Source organism: Hippocampus zosterae, chromosome 5, assembly GCF_025434085.1.
Source record: "Hippocampus zosterae strain Florida chromosome 5, ASM2543408v3, whole genome shotgun sequence".
In the NCBI taxonomy this organism is placed as follows: domain Eukaryota; kingdom Metazoa; phylum Chordata; class Actinopteri; order Syngnathiformes; family Syngnathidae; genus Hippocampus; species Hippocampus zosterae.
In genome coordinates this window covers 28,616,074-28,632,754 of record NC_067455.1, presented here as the reverse complement: position 1 = coordinate 28,632,754, position 16,681 = coordinate 28,616,074, and positions in this window count along the sequence as shown.

Sequence of the window (16,681 nt, the reverse complement as noted above, 5' to 3'; positions counted from 1 at the left end):
CTAGTGAACATGTAAGGCTATAAACGTGCCCACTAGTTCACTAGTAAGATCATTTTGACGCTTACTAGTGAACATGTAAGGCCATAAATATGCCCATTAGTTCACTAGTAAGATCATTTTGAGGCTTACTAGTTGACATGTAAGCCACAAAATGCCCACTAGTTCTCTAGTAAGATCATTTTGAGGCTTACTAGTGAAGATGTAAGCCGCAAAACGCCCACTTGTTCACTAGTAAGATCATTTTGACGCTTACTAGTGAACATGTAAGGCCATAAATGTGCCCACTAGTTCACTAGTAAGATCATTTTGAGGCTTACTAGTTGACATATAAGCCGCAAAACGCCCCTTAGCTCACTCGTAAGATCATTTTGAGGCTTGCTAGTTGACATGTAAGCCGCAAAACGCCCACTAGTTCACTAGTAAGGTCATTTTGACGCTTACTGGTTAACATGTAAGCCACAAAACGCCCACTAGTTCACTAGTAAGATCATTTTGAGGCTTACTTGTTGACATGTAAGCCGCAAAACACCCACTAGTTCACTCGTAAGATCATTTTGAGGCTTACTAGTTGACATGCGAGCCGCAAAACGCCCACTAGTTCACTAGTAAGATCATTTTAACGGTTACTAGTGAACATGTAAGGCCATAAATGTGCCCATTAGTTCGCTAGTAAGATCATTGTGAGGCTTACTAGTTGACATGTAAGCCGCAAAACGCCCACTAGTTCATTAGTAAGATCATTTTGAGGCTTACTTGTTGACATGTAAGCCGCAAAACGCCCACTAGTTCACTCGTAAGATCATTTTGAGGCTTACTAGTTGACATGTAAGCCGCAAAACGCCCACTAGTTCACTAGTAAGATCATTTGGAGGCTTACTAGTGAACATGTAAGCCACAAAAGGCTCACTAGTTCACAAGTAAGGTCATTGTGACGCTTACTAGTGAACATGTAAGCCACAAAAGAACCCACTAGTTCACTATTAAGATAATTTTGAGGCTTACTAGTTGACATGTAAGCCGCAAAACGCCCACTAGTTCACGAGTAAGATCATTTTCACGCTTACTAGTTGACATGTAAGGCCATAAATGTGCCCACTAGTTCACTAGTAAGATCATTTTGAGGCTAACTAGTTGACATGTAAGCCACAAAACGCCCACTAGTTCACTAGTAAGATCATTTGGAGGCTTACAAGTGAATATGTAAGCCACAAAACGCCCACTAGTTCACTAGTAAGATAATTTTGAGGCTTACTTGTTGACATGTAAGCCGCAAAACGCCCACTAGTTCACTCGTAAGATCATTTTGAGGCTTACTAGTTGACATGCAAGCCGCAAAACGTTCACTAGTAAGATCATTTTGACGCTTACTAGTGAACATGTAAGGCCATAAATGTGCCCACTAGTTCACTAGTAAGATCATTTTGACGCTTACTCGTGAACATGTAAGCCACAAAACGCCCACTACTATACTAGTAAGATCATTTTGAGGCTTACAAGTGAACATGTAAGGCCATAAATGTGCCCACTAGTTCACTCGTAAGATCATTTTGGGGCTTACTAGTTGACATGTAAGCCACAAAATCCCCACTAGTTCACTAGTAAGATCATTTTGAGGCTTACTAGTTGACATGTAAGCCGCAAAACGCCCACTAGTTCACTGGTAAGATCATTTTGAGGCTTACTAGTGAACATGTAAGGCCATAAATGTGCCCACTAGTTCACTAGTAAGATCATTTTGAGGCTTAGTAGTTGACCTGTAAGCCACAAAATGCCCACCAGTTCACTAGTAAGATCATTGTGAGGCTTACTAGTTGACATGTAAGCCGCAAAACGCCCACTAGTTCATTAGTAAGATCATTTTGAGGCTTACTTGTTGACATGTAAGCCGCCAAACGCCCACTAGTTCACTCGTAAGATCATTTTTAGGCTTACTAGTTGACATGCAAGCCGCAAAACGCCCACTAGTTCACTAGTAAGATCATTTTGACGCTTACTCGTGAACATGTAAGCCACAAAACGCCCACTAGTTCACTAGTAAGATCATTTTGAGGCTTACTAGTTGACATGTAAGCCACAAAATACCCACTAGTTCTCTAGTAAGATCATTTTGAGGCTTACTAGTGAAGATGTAAGCCACAAAACGCCCACTTGTTCACTAGTAAGATCATTTTGACGCTTACTAGTTAACATGTAAGCCACAAAACGCCCACTAGTTCACTAGTAAGATAATTTTGAGGCTTACTTGTTGACATGTAAGCCGCAAAACACCCACTAGTTCACTCGTAAGATCATTTTGAGGCTTACTTGTTGACATGTAAGCCGCAAAACGCCCACTAGTTCACTCGTAAGATCATTTTGAGGCTTACTAGTTGACATGCAAGCCGCAAAACGCCCACTAGTTCACTAGTAAGATCATTTTGAGGCTAACGAGTGAAGATGTAAGCCACAAAACGCCCACTAGTTCACTAGTAAGATCATTTTGACGCTTACTAGTGAACATGTAAGCCACAAAACGCTCACTAGTTCACAAGTAAGGTCATTGTGACGCTTACTAGTGAACATGTCATCCACAAATGAACCCACTAGTTCACTAGTAAGATCATTTTGAGGCTTACTAGTTGACATGTAAGCCACAAAACGCCCCTTAGCTCACTCGTAAGATCATTTTGAGGCTTACTAGTGAACATGTAAGCCACAAAACGCTCACTAGTTCACTAGTAAGGTCATTTTGACGCTTACTCGTGAACATGTAAGCCACAAAACGCCCACTAGTTCACTAGTAAGATCATTTTGAGGCTTACTATTGAACATGTAAGCCACAAAACGGCCACTAGTTCACTAGTAAGATCATTCTGACGCTTACCCGTGAACATGTAAGCCACAGAACGCCCACTAGTTCACAAGTAAGATCATTTTGAGGCTTACTAGTGAACATGTAAACCCATAAATGTGCCCACTAGTTCACTAGTAAGATCATTTTGACGCCTACTAGTGAACATGTAAGCCACAAAACACTCACTAGTTCACTAGTAAGATCATTTTGACGCTTACTAGTTGACATGTAAGCCGCAAAACGCCCACTAGTTCACTCGTAAGATCATTTTGAGGCTTACTTGTTGACATGCAAGCCGCAAAACGTTCACTAGTAAGATCATTTTGACGCTTACTAGTGAACATGTAAGGCCATAAATGTGCCCACTAGTTCACTAGTAAGATCATTTTGACGCTTACTCGTGAACATGTAAGCCACAAAACGCCCACTACTATACTAGTAAGATCATTTTGAGGCTTACAAGTGAACATGTAAGGCCATAAATGTGCCCACTAGTTCACTCGTAAGATCATTTTGGGGCTTACTTGTTGACATGTAAGCCACAAAATCCCCACTAGTTCACTAGTAAGATCATTTTGAGGCTTACTAGTTGACATGTAAGCCGCAAAACGCCCACTAGTTCACTGGTAAGATCATTTTGAGGCTTACTAGTGAACATGTAAGGCCATAAATGTGCCCACTAGTTCACTAGTAAGATCATTGTGAGGCTTACTAGTTGACATGTAAGCCGCAAAACGCTCACTAGTTCACTAGTAAGGTCATTTTGACGCTTACTCGTGAACATGTAAGCCACAAAACGGCCACTAGTTCACTAGTAAGATCATTCTGACGCTTACCCGTGAACATGTAAGCCACAGAACGCCCACTAGTTCACAAGTAAGATCATTTTGAGGCTTACTAGTGAACATGTAAACCCATAAATGTGCCCACTAGTTCACTAGTAAGATCATTTTGACGCCTACTAGTGAACATGTAGGCCACAAAACACTCACTAGTTCACTAGTAAGATCATTTTGACGCTTACTAGTTGACATGTAAGCCGCAAAACGCCCACTAGTTCACTCGTAAGATCATTTTCAGGCTTACTAGTTGACATGCAAGCCGCAAAACGTTCACTAGTAAGATCATTTTGACGCTTACTAGTGAACATGTAAGGCCATAAATGTGCCCACTAGTTCACTAGTAAGATCATTTTGACGCTTACTCGTGAACATGTAAGCCACAAAACGCCCACTACTATACTAGTAAGATCATTTTGAGGCTTACAAGTGAACATGTAAGGCCATAAATGTGCCCACTAGTTCACTCGTAAGATCATTTTGGGGCTTACTAGTTGACATGTAAGCCGCAAAACGCCCACTAGTTCATTAGTAAGATCATTTTGAGGCTTACTTGTTGACATGTAAGCCGCCAAACGCCCACTAGTTCACTCGTAAAATCATTTTGAGGCTTACTAGTTGACATGCAAGCCGCAAAACGCCCACTAGTTCACTAGTAAGATCATTTTGACGCTTATTCGTGAACATGTAAGCCACAAAACGCCCACTAGTTCACTAGTAAGATCATTTTGAGGCTTACTAGTGAAGATGTAAGCCACAAAACGCCCACTTGTTCACTAGTAAGATCATTTTGACGCTTACTAGTGAAGATGTAAGCCGCAAAACGCCCACTAGTTCACTGGTAAGATCATTTTGAGGCTTACTAGTGAACATGTAAGGCCATAAATGTGCCCACTAGTTCACTAGTAAGATCATTGTGAGGCTTACTAGTTGACATGTAAGCCGCAAAACGCCCACTAGTTCATTAGTAAGATCATTTTGAGGCTTACTTGTTGACATGTAAGCCGCCAAACGCCCACTAGTTCACTCGTAAAATCATTTTGAGGCTTACTAGTTGACATGCAAGCCGCAAAACGCCCACTAGTTCACTAGTAAGATCATTTTGACGCTTATTCGTGAACATGTAAGCCACAAAACGCCCACTAGTTCACTAGTAAGATCATTTTGAGGCTTACTAGTTGACATGTAAGCCACAAAATACCCACTAGTTCTCTAGTAAGATCATTTTGAGGCTTACTAGTGAAGATGTAAGCCACAAAACGCCCACTTGTTCACTAGTAAGATCATTTTGACGCTTACTAGTTAACATGTAAGCCACAAAACGCCCACTAGTTCACTAGTAAGATAATTTTGAGGCTTACTTGTTGACATGTAAGCCGTAAAACACCCACTAGTTCACTCGTAAGATCATTTTGAGGCTTACTAGTTGACATGCAAGCCGCAAAACGCCCACTAGTTCACTAGTAAGATCATTTTGACGCTTACTAGTGAACATGTAAGCCACAAAACGCCCACTAGTTCATTAGTAAGATCATTTTGAGGCTTACTTGTTGACATGTAAGGCCATAAATGTGCCCACTAGTTCACTCGTAAGATCATTTTGGGGCTTACTAGTTGACATGTAAGCCACAAAATCCCCACTAGTTCACTAGTAAGATCATTTTGAGGCTTACTAGTTGACATGTAAGCCGCAAAACGCCCACTAGTTCACTGGTAAGATCATTTTGAGGCTTACTAGTGAACATGTAAGGCCATAAATGTGCCCACTAGTTCACTAGTAAGATCATTTTGAGGCTTAGTAGTTGACCTGTAAGCCACAAAATGCCCACTAGTTCACTAGTAAGATCATTGTGAGGCTTACTAGTTGACATGTAAGCCGCAAAACGCCCACTAGTTCATTAGTAAGATCATTTTGAGGCTTACTTGTTGACATGTAAGCCGCCAAACGCCCACTAGTTCACTCATAAGATCATTTTGAGGCTTACTAGTTGACATGCAAGCCGCAAAACGCCCACTAGTTCACTAGTAAGATCATTTTGACGCTTACTCATGAACATGTAAGCCACAAAACGCCCACTAGTTCACTAGTAAGATCATTTTGAGGCTTACTAGTTGACATGTAAGCCACAAAATACCCACTAGTTCTCTAGTAAGATCATTTTGAGGCTTACTAGTGAAGATGTAAGCCACAAAACGCCCACTTGTTCACTAGTAAGATCATTTTGACGCTTACTAGTTAACATGTAAGCCACAAAACGCCCACTAGTTCACTAGTAAGATAATTTTGAGGCTTACTTGTTGACATGTAAGCCGCAAAACATCCACTAGTTCACTCGTAAGATCATTTTGAGGCTTACTAGTTGACATGCAAGCCGCAAAACGCCCACTAGTTCACTAGTAAGATCATTTTGACGCTTACTAGTGAACATGTAAGCCATAAAACCCCCACTAGTTCACTCGTAAGATCATTTTGAGGCTTACTTGTTGACATGTAAGCCGCAAAACACCCACTAGTTCACTCGTAAGATCATTTTGAGGCTTACTTGTTGACATGTAAGCCGAAAAAAAACGCCCACTAGTTCACTCGTAAGATCATTTTGACGCTTACTAGTGAACATGTAAGCCACAAAACGCTCACTAGTTCACAAGTAAGGTCATTGTGACGCTTACTAGTGAACATGTCATCCACAAAAGAACCCACTAGTTCACTAGTAAGATCATTTTGAGGCTTACTAGTTGACATGTAAGCCACAAAACGCCCCTTAGCTCACTCGTAAGATCATTTTGAGGCTTACTAGTGAACATGTAAGCCACAAAACGCTCACTAGTTCACTAGTAAGGTCATTTTGACGCTTACTCGTGAACATGTAAGCCACAAAACGCCCACTAGTTCACTAGTAAGATCATTTTGAGGCTTACTATTGAACATGTAAGCCACAAAACGGCCACTAGTTCACTAGTAAGATCATTCTGACGCTTACCCGTGAACATGTAAGCCACAGAACGCCCACTAGTTCACAAGTAAGATCATTTTGAGGCTTACTAGTGAACATGTAAACCCATAAATGTGCCCACTAGTTCACTAGTAAGATCATTTTGACGCCTACTAGTGAACATGTAAGCCACAAAACACTCACTAGTTCACTAGTAAGATCATTTTGACGCTTACTAGTTGACATGTAAGCCGCAAAACGCCCACTAGTTCACTCGTAAGATCATTTTGAGGCTTACTAGTTGACATGCAAGCCGCAAAACGTTCACTAGTAAGATCATTTTGACGCTTACTAGTGAACATGTAAGGCCATAAATGTGCCCACTAGTTCACTAGTAAGATCATTTTGACGCTTACTCGTGAACATGTAAGCCACAAAACGCCCACTACTATACTAGTAAGATCATTTTGAGGCTTACAAGTGAACATGTAAGGCCATAAATGTGCCCACTAGTTCACTCGTAAGATCATTTTGGGGCTTACTAGTTGACATGTAAGCCACAAAATCCCCACTAGTTCACTAGTAAGATCATTTTGAGGCTTACTAGTTGACATGTAAGCCGCAAAACGCCCACTAGTTCACTGGTAAGATCATTTTGAGGCTTACTAGTGAACATGTAAGGCCATAAATGTGCCCACTAGTTCACTAGTAAGATCATTGTGAGGCTTACTAGTTGACATGTAAGCCGCAAAACGCCCACTAGTTCACTGGTAAGATCATTTTGAGGCTTACTAGTGAACATGTAAGGCCATAAATGTGCCCACTAGTTCACTAGTAAGATCATTGTGAGGCTTACTAGTTGACATGTAAGCCGCAAAACGCCCACTAGTACATTAGTAAGATCATTTTGAGGCTTACTTGTTGACATGTAAGCCGCCAAACGCCCACTAGTTCACTCGTAAAATCATTTTGAGGCTTACTAGTTGACATGCAAGCCGCAAAACGCCCACTAGTTCACTAGTAAGATCATTTTGACGCTTACTCGTGAACATGTAAGCCACAAAACGCCCACTAGTTCACTAGTAAGATCATTTTGAGGCTTACTAGTTGACATGTAAGCCACAAAATACCCACTAGTTCTCTAGTAAGATCATTTTGAGGCTTACTAGTGAAGATGTAAGCCACAAAACGCCCACTTGTTCACTAGTAAGATCATTTTGACGCTTACTAGTTAACATGTAAGCCACAAAACGCCCACTAGTTCACTAGTAAGATAATTTTGAGGCTTACTTGTTGACATGTAAGCCGCAAAACACCCACTAGTTCACTCGTAAGATCATTTTGAGGCTTACTAGTTGACATGCAAGCCGCAAAACGCCCACTAGTTCACTAGTAAGATCATTTTGACGCTTACTAGTGAACATGTAAGCCACAAAACGCCCACTAGTTCATTAGTAAGATCATTTTGAGGCTTACTTGTTGACATGTAAGCCGCAAAACGGCCACTAGTTCACTAGTAAGATCATTTTGACGCTTACTCGTGAACATGTAAGCCACAAAACGCCCAAGAGTTCACTGGTAAGATCATTTTGAGGCTTATTAGTTGACATGTAAGCCACAAAATCCCCACTAGTTCACTAGTAAGATCATTTTGAGGCTTACTAGTTTACATATAAGCCGCAAAACCCCCACTAGTTCACTGGTAAGATCATTTTGAGGCTTACTAGTGAACATGTAAGGCCATAAATGTGCCCACTAGTTCACTAGTAAGATCATTGTGAGGCTTACTAGTTGACATGTAAACCGCAAAACGCCCACTAGTTCATTAGTAAGATCATTTTGAGGCTTACTTGTTGACATGTAAGCCGCCAAACGCCCACTAGTTCACTCGTAAGATCATTTTGAGGCTTACTAGTGAACATGTAAGCCGCAAAACGCACACTAGTTCACTAGTAAGATCATTTTGAGGCTTACTAGTTGACATGTAAGCCGCAAAACGCCTACTAGTTCACTAGTAAGATCATTTTGACGCTTACTAGTGAACATGTAAGGCCATAAATGTGCCTGCTAGTTCACTAGTAAGATCATTTTGACGCTTACTAGTTGACATATAAGCCGCATAACGCCCCTTAGCTCACTCGTAAGATCATTTTGAGGCTTACTAGTTGACATGTAAGCCGCAAAAACCTACTAGTTCACTAGTAAGATCATTTTGACGCTTACTCGTGAACATGTAAGCCACAAATTGTCACTAGTTCACTAGTAAGGTCATTTTGACGCTTACTAGTTAACATGTAAGCCACAAAACGGCCACTAGTTCACTAGTAAGATCATTTTGAGGCTTACTTGTTGACATGTAAGCCGCAAAACACCCACTTGTTCACTCGTAAGATCATTTTGAGGCTTACTAGTTGACATGCAAGCCGCAAAACGCCCACTAGTTCACTAGTAAGATCATTTTGACGCTTACTAGTGAACATGTAAGGCCATAAATGTGCCCACTAGTTCACTAGTAAGATCATTTTGAGGCTTACTAGTTGACATGTAAGCCACAAACGCCCACTAGTTCACTAGTAAGATCATTTATAGGCTTACGAGTGAAGATGTAAGCCACAAAACGCCCACTAGTTTACTAGTAAGGTCATTTTGACGCTCACTAGTGAACATGTAAGCCACAAAACGCTCACTAATTCACTAGTAAGGTCATTTTGATGCTTACTAGTGTACATGTAAGCCACAAAACGCCCACTAGTTCATTAGTAAGATCATTTTGAGGCTTACTTGTTGACATGTAAGCCGCAAAACTCCCACTAGTTCACTCGTAAGATCATTTTGAGGCTTACTAGTTGACATGCAAGCCGCAAAACATAAGATCATTTTGACGCTTACTCGTGAACATGTAAGCCACAAAACGCCCACTACTATACTAGTAAGATCATTTTGAGGCTTACAAGTGAACATGTAAGGCCATAAATGTGCCCACTAGTTCACTCGTAAGATCATTTTGAGGCTTACTAGTTGACATGTAAGCCGCAAAACGCCCACTAGTTCACTGGTAAGATCATTTTGAGGCTTACTAGTGAACATGTAAGGCCATAAATGTGCCCACTAGTTCACTAGTAAGATCATTTTGAGGCTTAGTAGTTGACCTGTAAGCCACAAAATGCCCACTAGTTCACTAGTAAGATCATTGTGAGGCTTACTAGTTGACATGTAAGCCGCAAAACGCCCACTAGTTCATTAGTAAGATCATTTTGAGGCTTACTTGTTGACATGTAAGCCGCCAAACGCCCACTAGTTCACTCGTAAGATCATTTTGAGGCTTACTAGTTGACATGCAAGCCGCAAAACGCCCACTAGTTCACTAGTAAGATCATTTTGACGCTTACTCGTGAACATGTAAGCCACAAAACGCCCACTAGTTCACTAGTAAGATCATTTTGAGGCTTACTAGTTGACATGTAAGCCACAAAATACCCACTAGTTCTCTAGTAAGATCATTTTGAGGCTTACTAGTGAAGATGTAAGCCACAAAACGCCCACTTGTTCACTAGTAAGATCATTTTGACGCTTACTAGTTAACATGTAAGCCACAAAACGGCCACTAGTTCACTAGTAAGATAATTTTGAGGCTTACTTGTTGACATGTAAGCCGCAAAACATCCACTAGTTCACTCGTAAGATCATTTTGAGGCTTACTAGTTGACATGCAAGCCGCAAAACGCCCACTAGTTCACTAGTAAGATCATTTTGACGCTTACTAGTGAACATGTAAGCCATAAAACCCCCACTAGTTCACTCGTAAGATCATTTTGAGGCTTACTTGTTGACATGTAAGCCGCAAAACACCCACTAGTTCACTCGTAAGATCATTTTGAGGCTTACTTGTTGACATGTAAGCCGCAAAACGCCCACTAGTTCACTCGTAAGATCATTTTGAGGCTTACTAGTTGACATGCAAGCCGCCAAACGCCCACTAGTTCACTAGTAAGATCATTTTGACGCTTACTCGTGAACATGTAAGCCACAAAACGCCCACTAGTTCACTAGTAAGATCATTTTGAGGCTAACGAGTGAAGATGTAAGCCACAAAACGCCCACTAGTTCACTAGTAAAATCATTTTGACGCTTACTAGTGAACATGTAAGCCACAAAACGCTCACTAGTTCACAAGTAAGGTCATTGTGACGCTTACTAGTGAACATGTCATCCACAAATGAACCCACTAGTTCACTAGTAAGATCATTTTGAGGCTTACTAGTTGACATGTAAGCCACAAAACGCCCCTTAGCTCACTCGTAAGATCATTTTGAGGCTTACTAGTGAACATGTAAGCCACAAAACGCTCACTAGTTCACTAGTAAGGTCATTTTGACGCTTACTCGTGAACATGTAAGCCACAAAACGCCCACTAGTTCACTAGTAAGATCATTTTGAGGCTTACTATTGAACATGTAAGCCACAAAACGGCCACTAGTTCACTAGTAAGATCATTCTGACGCTTACCCGTGAACATGTAAGCCACAGAACGCCCACTAGTTCACAAGTAAGATCATTTTGAGGCTTACTAGTGAACATGTAAACCCATAAATGTGCCCACTAGTTCACTAGTAAGATCATTTTGACGCCTACTAGTGAACATGTAAGCCACAAAACACTCACTAGTTCACTAGTAAGATCATTTTGACGCTTACTAGTTGACATGTAAGCCGCAAAACGCCCACTAGTTCACTCGTAAGATCATTTTGAGGCTTACTAGTTGACATGCAAGCCGCAAAACGTTCACTAGTAAGATCATTTTGACGCTTACTAGTGAACATGTAAGGCCATAAATGTGCCCACTAGTTCACTAGTAAGATCATTTTGACGCTTACTCGTGAACATGTAAGCCACAAAACGCCCACTACTATACTAGTAAGATCATTTTGAGGCTTACAAGTGAACATGTAAGGCCATAAATGTGCCCACTAGTTCACTCGTAAGATCATTTTGGGGCTTACTAGTTGACATGTAAGCCACAAAATCCCCACTAGTTCACTAGTAAGATCATTTTGAGGCTTACTAGTTGACATGTAAGCCGCAAAACGCCCACTAGTTCACTGGTAAGATCATTTTGAGGCTTACTAGTGAACATGTAAGGCCATAAATGTGCCCACTAGTTCACTAGTAAGATCATTGTGAGGCTTACTAGTTGACATGTAAGCCGCAAAACGCTCACTAGTTCACTAGTAAGGTCATTTTGACGCTTACTCGTGAACATGTAAGCCACAAAACGCCCACTAGTTCACTAGTAAGATCATTTTGAGGCTTACTATTGAACATGTAAGCCACAAAACGGCCACTAGTTCACTAGTAAGATCATTCTGACGCTTACCCGTGAACATGTAAGCCACAGAACGCCCACTAGTTCACAAGTAAGATCATTTTGAGGCTTACTAGTGAACATGTAAACCCATAAATGTGCCCACTAGTTCACTAGTAAGATCATTTTGACGCCTACTAGTGAACATGTAAGCCACAAAACACTCACTAGTTCACTAGTAAGATCATTTTGACGCTTACTAGTTGACATGTAAGCCGCAAAACGCCCACTAGTTCACTCGTAAGATCATTTTCAGGCTTACTAGTTGACATGCAAGCCGCAAAACGTTCACTAGTAAGATCATTTTGACGCTTACTAGTGAACATGTAAGGCCATAAATGTGCCCACTAGTTCACTAGTAAGATCATTTTGACGCTTACTCGTGAGCATGTAAGCCACAAAACGCCCACTACTATACTAGTAAGATCATTTTGAGGCTTACAAGTGAACATGTAAGGCCATAAATGTGCCCACTAGTTCACTCGTAAGATCATTTTGGGGCTTACTAGTTGACATGTAAGCCACAAAATCCCCACAAGTTCACTAGTAAGATCATTTTGAGGCTTACTAGTTGACATGTAAGCCGCAAAACGCCCACTAGTTCACTGGTAAGATCATTTTGAGGCTTACTAGTGAACATGTAAGGCCATAAATGTGCCCACTAGTTCACTAGTAAGATCATTGTGAGGCTTACTAGTTGACATGTAAGCCGCAAAACGCCCACTAGTTCATTAGTAAGATCATTTTGAGGCTTACTTGTTGACATGTAAGCCGCCAAACGCCCACTAGTTCACTCGTAAAATCATTTTGAGGCTTACTAGTTGACATGCAAGCCGCAAAACGCCCACTAGTTCACTAGTAAGATCATTTTGACGCTTACTCGTGAACATGTAAGCCACAAAACGCCCACTAGTTCACTAGTAAGATCATTTTGAGGCTTACTAGTTGACATGTAAGCCACAAAATACCCACTAGTTCTCTAGTAAGATCATTTTGAGGCTTACTAGTGAAGATGTAAGCCACAAAACGCCCACTTGTTCACTAGTAAGATCATTTTGACGCTTACTAGTTAACATGTAAGCCACAAAACGCCCACTAGTTCACTAGTAAGATAATTTTGAGGCTTACTTGTTGACATGTAAGCCGCAAAACACCCACTAGTTCACTCGTAAGATCATTTTGAGGCTTACTAGTTGACATGCAAGCCGCAAAACGCCCACTAGTTCACTAGTAAGATCATTTTGACGCTTACTAGTGAACATGTAAGCCACAAAACGCCCACTAGTTCATTAGTAAGATCATTTTGAGGCTTACTTGTTGACATGTAAGGCCATAAATGTGCCCACTAGTTCACTCGTAAGATCATTTTGGGGCTTACTAGTTGACATGTAAGCCACAAAATCCCCACTAGTTCACTAGTAAGATCATTTTGAGGCTTACTAGTTGACATGTAAGCCGCAAAACGCCCACTAGTTCACTGGTAAGATCATTTTGAGGCTTACTAGTGAACATGTAAGGCCATTAATGTGCCCACTAGTTCACTAGTAAGATCATTTTGAGGCTTAGTAGTTGACCTGTAAGCCACAAAATGCCCACTAGTTCACTAGTAAGATCATTGTGAGGCTTACTAGTTGACATGTAAGCCGCAAAACGCCCACTAGTTCATTAGTAAGATCATTTTGAGGCTTACTTGTTGACATGTAAGCCGCCAAACGCCCACTAGTTCACTCGTAAGATCATTTTGAGGCTTACTAGTTGACATGCAAGCCGCAAAACGCCCACTAGTTCACTAGTAAGATCATTTTGACGCTTACTCATGAACATGTAAGCCACAAAACGCCCACTAGTTCACTAGTAAGATCATTTTGAGGCTTACTAGTTGACATGTAAGCCACAAAATACCCACTAGTTCTCTAGTAAGATCATTTTGAGGCTTACTAGTGAAGATGTAAGCCACAAAACGCCCACTTGTTCACTAGTAAGATCATTTTGACGCTTACTAGTTAACATGTAAGCCACAAAACGCCCAATAGTTCACTAGTAAGATAATTTTGAGGCTTACTTGTTGACATGTAAGCCGCAAAACATCCACTAGTTCACTCGTAAGATCATTTTGAGGCTTACTAGTTGACATGCAAGCCGCAAAACGCCCACTAGTTCACTAGTAAGATCATTTTGACGCTTACTAGTGAACATGTAAGCCACAAAACCCCCACTAGTTCACTCGTAAGATCATTTTGAGGCTTACTTGTTGACATGTAAGCCGCAAAACACCCACTAGTTCACTCGTAAGATCATTTTGAGGCTTACTTGTTGACATGTAAGCCGCAAAACGCCCACTAGTTCACTCGTAAGATCATTTTGAGGCTTACTAGTTGACATGCAAGCCGCAAAACGCCCACTAGTTCACTAGTAAGATCATTTTGACGCTTACTCGTGAACATGTAAGCCACAAAACGCCCACTAGTTCACTAGTAAGATCATTTTGAGGCTAACGAGTGAAGATGTAAGCCACAAAACGCCCACTAGTTCACTAGTAAGATCATTTTGACGCTTACTAGTGAACATGTAAGCCACAAAACGCTCACTAGTTCACAAGTAAGGTCATTGTGACGCTTACTAGTGAACATGTCATCCACAAAAGAACCCACTAGTTCACTAGTAAGATCATTTTGAGGCTTACTAGTTGACATGTAAGCCACAAAACGCCCCTTAGCTCACTCGTAAGATCATTTTGAGGCTTACTAGTGAACATGTAAGCCACAAAACGCTCACTAGTTCACTAGTAAGGTCATTTTGACGCTTACTCGTGAACATGTAAGCCACAAAACGCCCACTAGTTCACTAGTAAGATCATTTTGAGGCTTACTATTGAACATGTAAGCCACAAAACGGCCACTAGTTCACTAGTAAGATCATTCTGACGCTTACCCGTGAACATGTAAGCCACAGAACGCCCACTAGTTCACAAGTAAGATCATTTTGAGGCTTACTAGTTGACATGTAAGCCGCAAAACGCCCACTAGTTCACTCGTAAGATCATTTTGAGGCTTACTAGTTGACATGCAAGCCGCAAAACGTTCAATAGTAAGATCATTTTGACGCTTACTAGTGAACATGTAAGGCCATAAATGTGCCCACTAGTTCACTAGTAAGATCATTTTGACGCTTACTCGTGAACATGTAAGCCACAAAACGCCCACTACTATACTAGTAAGATCATTTTGAGGCTTACAAGTGAACATGTAAGGCCATAAATGTGCCCACTAGTTCACTCGTAAGATCATTTTGGGGCTTACTAGTTGACATGTAAGCCACAAAATCCACACTAGTTCACTAGTAAGATCATTTTGAGGCTTACTAGTTGACATGTAAGCCGCAAAACGCCCACTAGTTCACTGGTAAGATCATTTTGAGGCTTACTAGTGAACATGTAAGGCCATAAATGTGCCCACTAGTTCACTAGTAAGATCATTGTGAGGCTTACTAGTTGACATGTAAGCCGCAAAACGCCCACTAGTTCATTAGTAAGATCATTTTGAGGCTTACTTGTTGACATGTAAGCCGCCAAACGCCCACTAGTTCACTCGTAAAATCATTTTGAGGCTTACTAGTTGACATGCAAGCCGCAAAACGCCCACTAGTTCACTAGTAAGATCATTTTGACGCTTACTCGTGAACATGTAAGCCACAAAACGCCCACTAGTTCACTAGTAAGATCATTTTGAGGCTTACTAGTTGACATGTAAGCCACAAAATACCCACTAGTTCTCTAGTAAGATCATTTTGAGGCTTACTAGTGAAGATGTAAGCCACAAAACGCCCACTTGTTCACTAGTAAGATCATTTTGACGCTTACTAGTTAACATGTAAGCCACAAAACGCCCACTAGTTCACTAGTAAGATAATTTTGAGGCTTACTTGTTGACATGTAAGCCGCAAAACACCCACTAGTTCACTCGTAAGATCATTTTGAGGCTTACTAGTTGACATGCAAGCCGCAAAACGCCCACTAGTTCACTAGTAAGATCATTTTGACGCTTACTAGTGAACATGTAAGCCACAAAACGCCCACTAGTTCATTAGTAAGATCATTTTGAGGCTTACTTGTTGACATGTAAGCCGCAAAACGGCCACTAGTTCACTAGTAAGATCATTTTGACGCTTACTCGTGAACATGTAAGCCACAAAACGCCCAAGAGTTCACTGGTAAGATCATTTTGAGGCTTATTAGTTGACATGTAAGCCACAAAATCCCCACTAGTTCACTAGTAAGATCATTTTGAGGCTTACTAGTTTACATATAAGCCGCAAAACCCCCACTAGTTCACTGGTAAGATCATTGTGAGGCTTACTAGTTGACATGTAAACCGCAAAACGCCCACTAGTTCATTAGTAAGATCATTTTGAGGCTTACTTGTTGACATGTAAGCCGCCAAACGCCCACTAGTTCACTCGTAAGATCATTTTGAGGCTTACTAGTGAACATGTAAGCCGCAAAACGCCTACTAGTTCACTAGTAAGATCATTTTGACGCTTACTAGTGAACATGTAAGGCCATAAATGTGCCTGCTAGTTCACTAGTAAGATCATTTTGACGCTTACTAGTTGACATATAAGCCGCATAACGCCCCTTAGCTCACTCGTAAGATCATTTTGAGGCTTACTAGTTGACATGTAAGCCGCAAAAACCTACTAGTTCACTAGTAAGATC